This window comes from Leucoraja erinacea, unplaced genomic scaffold, assembly GCF_028641065.1.
Source record: "Leucoraja erinacea ecotype New England unplaced genomic scaffold, Leri_hhj_1 Leri_1131S, whole genome shotgun sequence".
In the NCBI taxonomy this organism is placed as follows: domain Eukaryota; kingdom Metazoa; phylum Chordata; class Chondrichthyes; order Rajiformes; family Rajidae; genus Leucoraja; species Leucoraja erinaceus.
Genome location: NW_026575376.1, coordinates 1 through 10,640, shown reverse-complemented (window position 1 = coordinate 10,640; position 10,640 = coordinate 1). Strand labels below are relative to the sequence as shown.

Below are 10,640 nucleotides of genomic sequence, written 5' to 3'. Positions count from 1 at the left end.
CCTCATCCAGATCATTAATATATATTGTAAATAGCTGGGGTCCCAGCACTGAGCCTTGCGGTACCCCACTAGTCACTGCCTGCCATTGTGAAAAGGACCCGTTTACTCCTACTCTTTGCTTCCTGTTTGCCAGCCAGTCACTATCCACATCAATACTGAACCCCCAATGCCTTGTGCTTTAAGTTTGTATACTAATCTCTTATGTGGGACCTTGTGGAAAGCCTTCTGGAAGTCCAGATACACCACATCCACTGGTTCTCCCCTATCCACGCTACTAGTTACATCCTCGAAAAATTCTATAAGATTCGTCAGACATGATTTACCTTTCGCAAATCCATGCTGACTTTGTCCAATGATTTCACCACTTTCCAAATGTGCTGCTATCCCATCTTTGATAACTGACTCTAGCAGTTTCCCCACTACCGATGTTAGACTAACTGGTCTGTAATTCCCCATTTTCTCTCTCCCTCCCTTCTTAAAAAGTGGGGTTACGTTTGCTACCCGCCAATCTTCAGGAACTACTCCAGAATCTAAAGAGTTTTGAAAGATTATTACTAATGCATCCACTATTACTGGAGCTACTTCCTTAAGTACTCTGAGATGCAGCCTATCTGGCCCTGGGGATTTATCGGCCTTTAATCCATTCAATTTACCCAACACCACTTCCCGGCTAACCTGGATTTCACTCAATTCCTCCAACTCCTTTGACCCACGGTCCCCTGCTATTTCCGGCAAATTATTTATGTCTTCCTTAGTGAAGACGGAACCAAAGTAGTTATTCAATTGGTCCGCCATATCCTTGTTCCCCATGATCAACTCATCTGTTTCTGACTGCAAGGGACCTACATTTGTTTTAACTAATCTCTTTCTTTTCACATATCTATAAAAACTTTTGCCAGTTTTCTTTCATAATCTATTTTCCCTTTCCTAATTAAGCCCTTTGTACTCCTCTGCTGGTCTTTGAATTTCTCCCAGTCCTCTGGTATGCTGCTTTTTCTGGCTAATTTGTACGCATCATCCTTCACTTTGATACTATCCCTGATTTCCCTTGTTATCCACGGATGTACTACCTTCCCTGATTTATTCTTTTGCCAAACTGGTATGAACAATTTTTGTAGTTCATCCATGCAGCCTTTAAATGTCTTCCATTGCATATCCACCGTCAACCCTTTTAGAATTAATTGCCAGTCAATCTTGGCCAATTCACGTCTCATACCCTCAAAGTTACCTTTCGTTAAGTTCAGAACCATTGTTTCTGAATTAACAATGTCACTCTCCATCCTAATGCAGAACTCAACCATATTATGGTCACTCTTGCCCAAGGGGGCACGCACAACAAGACTGCTAACTAACCCTTCCTCATTACTCAATACCCAGTCTAAAATAGCCTGCTCTCTCATTGGTTCCTCTACATGTTGATTTAGAGGATGTCCAGTTAAAACTATACGGCAACAATTTGGAAAGAGTTAAAGATTTCCGCTTCCTGGGGGTTCATTTTGACTCCAGATTAACATGGAGGGTCCACATTACAAAAGTAATTGAAAAATGCAAAAAAAACATCAATGTAATGAGATGCTTGGCAGGTTTAGAGTGGGGAACAGATGTATTATCTTAAACGTATTTATGTATCACTGATCAGATCCAGACTAGGTGTTGTAGGGAAACATGTTTCTGGCGTGTGAATGTGGGAGTAATGAGACAGTTAAGCATGTTTTCCTAGAATGTAAAAAGTACAGGGTGGAAAGAAAAGTATTGTTTGTTAGACTGACAGGACTTGGAGTTGAGGCTTTTTCTGTTTCATCTTTGTTTGGACACAGTGAGAATCATCAACTGATATCCAGGGCTGTTCTTCAATTCCTGCAAGTTACAGGACTGTATGTAAGAATTTAGTTCAAACTTTGACCTGTGGAGGGCAGTAATACGCTTAGCAGCGTCTACACTGCCGGAATCCTATAAGAAGAAGAAGTTCCAGACTAGAGTATGGCAGTATAGCTTATGGGTCAGCATCTAAGTCAGTATTGTCCGAGTTGGACAAAGTTCAAGTGGAAGCGCTAAGAGTCTGTATAGGAGGTGTGCGGACGTCACCTGTATGTGCACTACAGGTGGAAACTGGGGAGATGCCGTTGAGACTGCGCCGCAGACAACTAATGGCTAATTACTGGCTAAGCCTTAAGGGTCATGGAGAGAACCACCCAACAAAACAGGTAGTACAGGAGTGCTGGGAGAGAGGGGTGGCTCAGTCTGGAAGCTTCGGCTGGGTTGGAGGAGTTGTGGCAAGGGACATGGGAGTAGAGGACAAAGAGTTCTGCCCTGCAGTATTGTGGCCATCTGTGCCAATATGGTTACTGAACATCCCAAAAGTTGATCTGGAGATATGGGAGGCAAAAAGGAGGAACAAAAATTCAGACCTAAAGACAGAATATCATTGCCATATAGATAATAGATACAGGGAACACCTCTTAATTTTCACAGATGGATCAAAGGATCCAGTAACTGAAACAACAGGGGCGGCTCTGGTAGTCCAGGGGGGTGAATGTTGAGCTTTACAAAAGAACAAACAACTATTTGACAGTATATACAGTGGAACTGTACGCTATTTTGATGGCAGTTCGGTGGATGGAACAGGTGCAACCAAGTAAAGTAGTAATATGTAGCGACTCATTATCTGCAATCCAGAGTATTGGGTCTGGTGCATCCCATAGGCGGCCTGACTTAGTTTATGAAATCCTGCTACTATTAAGCCAAGTGACAAGGATGGGCAGTGACGTGACTTTGTTGTGGGTCCCAGCACACATTGGTGTTCTAGGGAATGAAAAGGTGGATAAATTAGCAAAAGAGGCCGTTAAAAAAGAGAACATAGAGGTAAACTTACAACTATCCAAATCTGAAGGAAAACACATTGTGTGGAAGAAAATAAATCAGGAATGGCAACAATACTGGGAACAGGAGACAAAGGGGAGACACCTCTATTCGCTACAAAACAGAGTGGGCATTACAGCAAGAAGAGGGGGGAACAGGAGAGAACAGGTAGTATTAACAAGATTGAGGATAGGACACACTCACCTGAACAGCAAATTAAAAGTATTGGGAAAACACCCTACTGGGCTGTGTGAGGAATGTCATCAACCAGAAACAGTTCAGCATGCCCTAGTTGCATGTAGGAGATATGAGACAGAAAGAGGATTTATGATCATTGAAATGAGGAAAATTGGATTGACAAAAATATCAGTAAAGAACATTCTAGAGTGTGGAGGGAAAGGAAAAGGAATAAAGTTGTTTGATTTCTTGAGGGCCTCTGAGCTTATAAAAAGGATCTAATATAAAGACATGAGTACTGTGGAATGAAGCCAGAAGGTGGCAGCAATGCAACATTGCGGATGCCGGCTGCCGTAAAACTCCAATAAGGAAGACGAAGAAGAAGTAGAGGGAGGAAGGGGAGGAGAGAGAGTTCGGAGAGGGAGAGGGAGATATCTGAGCGGTGGGAGGCTGAGAGGAGCAGGAATAAGGGGAGAGGTTCAGAGAGAGAGAGGAGACAGTCCGGGGGAGGGAGGGAGGGGGGGGAGAGAGAGACTGGGAAAAAGGGATGAAGTGAGTAGCGGGGGGAAGCAGGGAGCAAAGGGAGGGGGGCAGGGATTCAAGGGGGAGTGGGTTTGGTGCCGAGGGGGATGAATGGGGGGCAGGGAACTGGGGGGGAGAGAGGGGTCAAGTGAGTCAAGGAAGGGGGTAGGGAGCCTGGTGGGGGTTCACACTGTTTGGGGGTGGGGAGGAGGGGGGACCTAGCAAAGGGGGGTAAGGAGCAGGAGGCGACAGGGATAAGGGGCAGGGAGCCACGGAGGAGGTCACGTTGTTTGGGGGTAGGGAGGGTGTTGCAGTTTAGGAAGTCAAACCAGGGCAGGATCTTCACTGTGAATGGCGGGGCGCTGGGGCAATAGACAATAGTTGCAGGAGTAGGTCATTCGGCCCTTTGAGCCAGCACCGCCATTCAATGTGATCATGGCTGATCATCCCGAAACAGTACCCCGTTCCTGCCCTTTTCCCCTGACTCCGTGATCTTTGAGAGCCCTAACTAGCTCTCTCTTGAAAGTATCAAGAGAACCGGCCTCCGCCGCCTTCTGAGGCAGAGAATTCTAAAGACTCACCAACTCTGAGAAAATGTGTTTCCTCGTCTCCGTTCTAAATAGCTTACTCCTAATTCTTAAACTGTGGCCCCTGGTCCTGGACTACCTCAACATCGGGAACATGTTTCCTGCCTCTAGCGTGTCCAATCCCTTAACAATCTTATAGGTTTCAATAAGATACCCTCTCCTCCTTCTAAACTCCAGAGTGTACAAGCCCAGCTGCTCCATTCTCTCAGCATATGACAGTCCCACTGTGCTCGACCACTTTCTGTTTGCAGATATTAATGCCACCTGCTGGATGTTCAGGTTCCTACAGCTTTGGGTTACCTTTCCGGTTAGGCAGGAAGTTGTCATAAGCCAGGAAGCCCAGCTCAGGGACAGTACCGCATGGTGCACACTGTAATTCTAGTGTGTAATTTCTGCCATCCTACCGCACCAGTTTGTTAGACGCATTGTCTGTGAGTAATCATGTTTGTGTAACAGCAGCTTTATACGTTATTGTGCAGCATTGCTATTATTAACAGTTAAGAATGTTTCATGTGCCCTGGCTGGTTTCTTACATAACAGCATTGTATTTAGTGGTGGCATCATAGTTTATGTTTCTATACCAAGTGTATAACGTTACTAAATATGCGGTTTCTCTTTCTGCTTGTATGTTACAGTTTTACAGTTGAATACAGTAAAGAATCAACGACATCTCGTGTCTACGGGTCTTTATTGGATTAATTGTTTAACTTGCTGGATAGGGACATCCAGCGAGTCCAGTATAGTAAAAAGACAGCACCACAACAAGCTGTACTACAGGGTGGCTCACATCATCACATTGCCCGTCCACACCTCGACGCCATGGCAACAAGCAACCAAGACAACGCTTCACAGAATGAAGCCAAGTCCCTCAGCGTTCGTTCGTACTGCTCTGCAGCCAGCTCCAGTGCCAGCATGGCCGCCCTTAAAGCACGGGCTAAAGCAAAAGCAGCTGAAGCTAGAGCAGCATTCGCTCAGAGAGAGATAGATATGTAAGGTCGACACTGCGCGGATTCAGGCAGAGGCTACGCGGATGCAGGCGGAGATGCAGGTCGAGGCTGTGCGGATGCAGGCGACCTTAGAGGCCTTGCAGCAAGAAAAAGAGATGGAAGCAGCCATTGCAGAGGCCGACACCATAGAAGCAGGTTTAATAGCAGAACAAGGGTCACGTGATAGATCACCGAGCCCTGCTCGCCCTCAAAACCAGCACGAGCGTACTCTGGACTACGTCATAGAGCAAGCCAGCATAAAGTCAAGCCAACATGTCACTGATTATGATTTCGAGAGTGGTAGCATAGTATTTTGCCCATTGCCGCCCATTCACCAGACCAAATCTAATCTGGCCAGTTCATTTCATAGTCATCACAATCCCAGTAATGTGCAAGGAAACGTGGAGCATAAATTGGAGGATAGAAAGCCAACGGCAACCTTTCTGCACAGCGGCTCTAACAACTCTCCTCAAGCCACCAACGATATCAATCCCACCACCATGGACCTCGCCAAATACCTCGCTCGCAGCCAGCTTGTTACAACAGGATTGACGGCCTTTAACGACAAGCCTGAGAATTACTGGGCTTGGAGATCCTCCTTCCAAAATGCCATAGAAGGCCTGGGCCTTTCACCCAGAGAGGAGCTCGATCTTTTGGTAAAATGGCTTGGGAAAGAATCCTCGGAGCAGGCAACAAGAATTAAGGCTGTCAACATGAGGAATCCTAAAGCAGGTTTGAAGATGGCTTGGCAGAGGCTCGAAGAAACTTATGGTTCACCCGAGTCTATTGAGCATGCCCTCTTTACCAAGCTCGAGAACTTTCCCAGGATCACCATCAAGGAGCCATACAAACTACGTGAGCTCGGGGACCTTCTGTCAGAAATCGAAGCGGCAAAGGCCGATGGGTATCTACCTGGTTTGTCTTACCTTGATACCTCCAGGGGAGTTGCACCGATTGTTGAGAAGCTTCCTTATAACATCCAGGAAAAGTGGACTGAATTTGGATCAAATTATAAACGCCGCCACCGCATCTCTTTCCCCCATTTAAAGTGTTTGCCAACTTTATCCGTGCGGAGGCAAAAACCAGAACGGATCCCAGCTTCAATCTTTGCCTCTCTCGTCCAGCAATCGTCCAGAGGGATAACATAGAGAGACATGGTAAAACTCTCGTCTCCGTCCACAGGACACAAGCATCTCCAACAACTCCTGAGACACAGAAATCCAGTGACCCATCAAAGCAGTGTCCCATTCATGCCAAGATTCATCCATTAAAGAAGTGCAGAGCCTTCAGAGAAAAGAGCCTGGAAGACCGCAAATACTTCCTTAATGAACATTCCATTTGTTTCCGCTGCTGCTCCACCACAAGTCATTTCGCCAAGAACTGCACAGCAGAAGTGAAATGTACCGAGTGCAACAGTGACAGACACCTCTCCGCTCTACATCCAGGCCCAGCCCCCTGGAAGTCCGAGTCATCTCCGCCCGCATCCGAGCATGGCGGGGAGGAAGAGGTAGCAGTAAACCAGGGAATCACCTCCACATGCACGGAGGTGTGCGGTGATGGGGTCAGCGCGAGAGCATCCGCTAAGATATGTCTCATCTCAGTCTATCCAGAAGGACGTCGCCAAGAGGCACGCAGGATGTACGCCATCTTAGATGAACAGAGCAACCGCTCTCTTGCAACATCCGAGTTTTTCAATATCTTTGGGGTTAAAGGCAATCTTAAGCCATATTCACAGCGGACATGTGCCGGGCTTAAGCAGACTGCAGGTAGAACAGCCTGCGGTTACATGGTGGAGTCTGTGGATGAGAAGACATTGCTCCCTCTTCCTTCACTCCTAGAATGCAATCAAGTGCCTAACAACCGTGCCGAGATCCCCACTCCCAACGTTGCGCTTCACCACAGCCATCTCAGATGCATTGCCAACGCGATTCCTCCACTGGACCCAAACGCCAAAATACTGCTCCTATTGGGAAGAGATATTCTGCAGGTGCATAAAGTGAGGAAACTAATTAACGGTCCCAACAATGCCCCGTACGCCCAGAAGCTGGATCTGGGATGGGTAGTTGTTGGCGATGTAGGTATTGGTGGAGCACATAGACCTACCCAAGTGGAGGGACGTGTTCCAGGGTCTACAGATGCGACAGATTCCACGGCCCTACACCACATTCTCAAAGTTGAGCATGCTACAACAGGAGCTCTATCTGTTCTCGGACGCATCAGGCAAGCCAAGATACGCAGTTGCCTATCCGAGGGTCATCACCGAAGACGGAATAACGGAGGTGGGCTTCATCTTTGGCAAAGCAAAGCTAGCAACCCAGCCAGAGCTCACTATTCCAAGACTAGAATCGTGCGCAGCGGTCTTGGCTGTCAAAATCGCAGAGACGATTGCGAAGGAGATGGACGACATCCCCTACCACACGGACGGCAAAGTAGTACTGGGGTACATCTGTAATCGATCGAGGCGATTTACACATGCGTCCACAGCCGTATCCAATGCATCCATCAGTTTTCGCCATCTCATCAGTGGAGGTTCGTTCCCACGCACGACATCCCAGCTGACCCCGGGGCACGGTCTGTCCCAGAAGCTCTAGGTCCGCCCAATCACCGAAGTGGTTCTCCTCCTGTCTCCCGAGGACTCTGGGGGCTAAATGGGAAATTTGCACGGGGTCTGGGAGACCCCAGGTGGGGAGTGTGCTGGACCACTTTCTGTTTGCAGATATTAATGCCACCTGCTGGATGTTCAGGTTCCTACAGCTTTGGGTTACCTTTCCGGTTAGGCAGGAAGTTGTCATAAGCCAGGAAGCCCAGCTCAGGGACAGTACCGCATGGTGCACACTGTAATTCTAGTGTGTAATTTCTGCCATCCTACCGCACCAGCTTGTTAGACGCATTGTCTGTGAGTAATCATGTTTGTGTAACAGTAGCTTTATACGTTATTGTGCAGCATTGCTATTATTAACAGTTAAGAATGTTTCATGTGCCCTGGCTGGTTTCTTACATAACAGCATTGTATTTAGTGGTGGCATCACAGTTTATGTTTCTATACCAAGTGTATAACGTTACTAAATATGCGGTTTCTCTTTCTGCTTGTATGTTACAGTTTTACAGTTGAATACAGTAAAGAATCAACGACATCTCGTGTCTACGGGTCTTTATTGGATTAATTGTTTAACTTGCTAGATAGCTGGATAGGGATATCCAGCGAGTCCATTATACCCACCATCCCGTCAATTAACCTTGTAAATCTACGCTGCTCTCTCTTTACAGCAAGAATGTCCTTCCTCAAATTAGGGGACCAAAACTGCACACAATACTCCAGGTGTGGTCTCACTAGGACTCTGTACAACTCTGAGCCTGGCGGAATGTGTGGAGCCGAGGGATCTAGGAGTGCGGGTACGAGTTGGGGCGAAGGGCCTCTTTCCAACGCTGTATCATGACTCTATGATAAAGAGCTGCAGTAACTCAGCGGGCAGGCAACATCTGTGGCTAAGATAGATACAAAGTGCTGGAGCAACTCAGCGGGTCAGGCAGCATCTGTGGAGAAGATAGACACAAAGTGCTGGAGTAACTCAGCGGGTCAGGCAGCATCTGTGGAGAGAAGGAATGGGTGGCGTTTTGGGTCTACACCCTTCTTTGGTTTAGTTTAGTTTAGAGATGCAGAGCGGAAACAACAGGTCTTTCGGCCCACGGAGTCCGTGCCGACCAGCGACCACCCCGTACACTAGCACTATCCCACGCACATTAGGGACAATTCGGCAATTTTGTTGAGGCCGATTAATTTACAACCCTGAACGTCTTTGAAATGTTGGAGGAAACCGGAACACCCGGAGTAAAAACCCACGCAGGTCAAAGGGAGAACGTACAAACTCCACACAGACAGCACCCGTAGTCAGGATCGAGCCCGGGTCTCTGGCGGTGAGGCAGCAACTGTACCGCTGCGCCAGTGTGCCACGCAGAATTATATAACGGTTTCCTCCGCCATAAACACACTCAATATGTGCTAGTAATGTCCTGTTTGCCAGCTTGTTGACCCTCTGTGTTCCCCTCCTGTAGGGATTAGGAGCCGTTGCTGTGGATGGAGAGACGGGGACGTGAGCGGCCATTGAGGGCAGCCAGGGTGCCGGTGATCCCCCCCCATCTGCTCGGTGTGCGGGCTGAGCTTCGAGGGGCTGAGCTTCGATGGAGGACCACATGACGGGGCACAACAAGGAGAAGCGTTATGAGTGCGACGTGTGTGGCAAGGCCTGCCGGAGCCCGAGCGAGCTGGAGATCCACCGGCGGGTGCACACGGGAGAACGCCCCTTCGACTGCTCGGACTGCGGCAAGAGCTTCAAGACGGCGAATGACCTGGAGACCCACCGGCAAGTGCACACGGGCGAGAGGCCCTATGGCTGCTACACATGCGGCAAGAGCTTTACCCAGTTGTCGGGGCTACGGCAGCATCAGCGGGTGCACAGCAGTGAGCGGCTCTTCACCTGCTCCGACTGCGGCAAAGGCTTCAAGTCGTCCAAGGACCTGAAGGTGCACAGGCGGCTGCATACTGGGGAGCGGCCCTTCACCTGCAGTGATTGAGGCAAGGGCTTCACCCAGTCCAGCAGCCTGCTGGTGCACCAGCGCACCCACACCGGCGAGCGCCCCTACACCTGTGCCCAGTGCAGCAACGGCATCAACTCCAGCAACCTGCTGAAGCACCAGCGCACCCACACCGGTGAACGCCCCTGCACCCAGTGTGGCAAGGGATTCACCTGCTCCACGAGGCTGCTGTCCCACCAGCGGGTGCACGCCGGCGACCGCCCTGTCCCCAGCCCGGTGTGTGGAGAGCCCTTTGCCATGGCCTCCCACGACCTGTCTCACCAGCACGTGCACACCAGTGGCCCGCCCTACGACTGCTCGTACTGTGGTGAGTCGTTTGACAGCTCGCGGTGGTTGCGGCAGCACCGGCAGGTCTACGTCGGCGAGCTGCTGCTCCCACTGTGACAAGAGAGCATGGGGGCTGCGGGAGCACCAGCGGATACACACCGGAGAGACCCTTTGTGTGCGCTGAGTGTGGCAAGCGTTTCACCCGCATGTCCAGCCTGTGGCAGCACCGGCTCACACACAGCGGTGAACGTCCTGCCCCTGCCCGTCCTGTGGTAACGGCTTCACCCGCCTTGACCACCTGCTGGAGCACCGGCGAGTCCTCACCGGCCAGTGCCCATTCACCTGCCCGCTCTGTGGCAAGGCCTTTGTCCGCTCCTCAAGCCTGCTGGCACACTGTCACGCAGATAGGCGCAGTTTAGGTAAACACAAAATACTGGAAGGAATGTTTCTTGTCGAGACCCTCCTCAGTCTCAACACGAAATGTCACCCAGTTCTACTCTCCAGAGATGCTGTCTGACCCGCTGAGTTATTCCAGCATTTTGTGTCCTTTTTTGTAAACCAGCATCTACAGTTCCTTGTTTTTAAACCATTCTGGTTAACCATCTCTGCACCTTCCCCAAAGCCTCCACATCAGTCCTGTCATGGAGTG

The 10,640-nt window shown here is 49.3% G+C and overlaps 1 pseudogene; it reads left to right on the top strand.

Moving 5' to 3' along the window:
* Nucleotides 1-8,610: 8,610 nt before the first annotated feature.
* LOC129715350 (zinc finger protein 211-like) lies at nucleotides 8,611-10,634 on the top strand (annotated as a pseudogene).
* The last annotated feature ends 6 nt before the right edge of the window (nucleotides 10,635-10,640 follow it).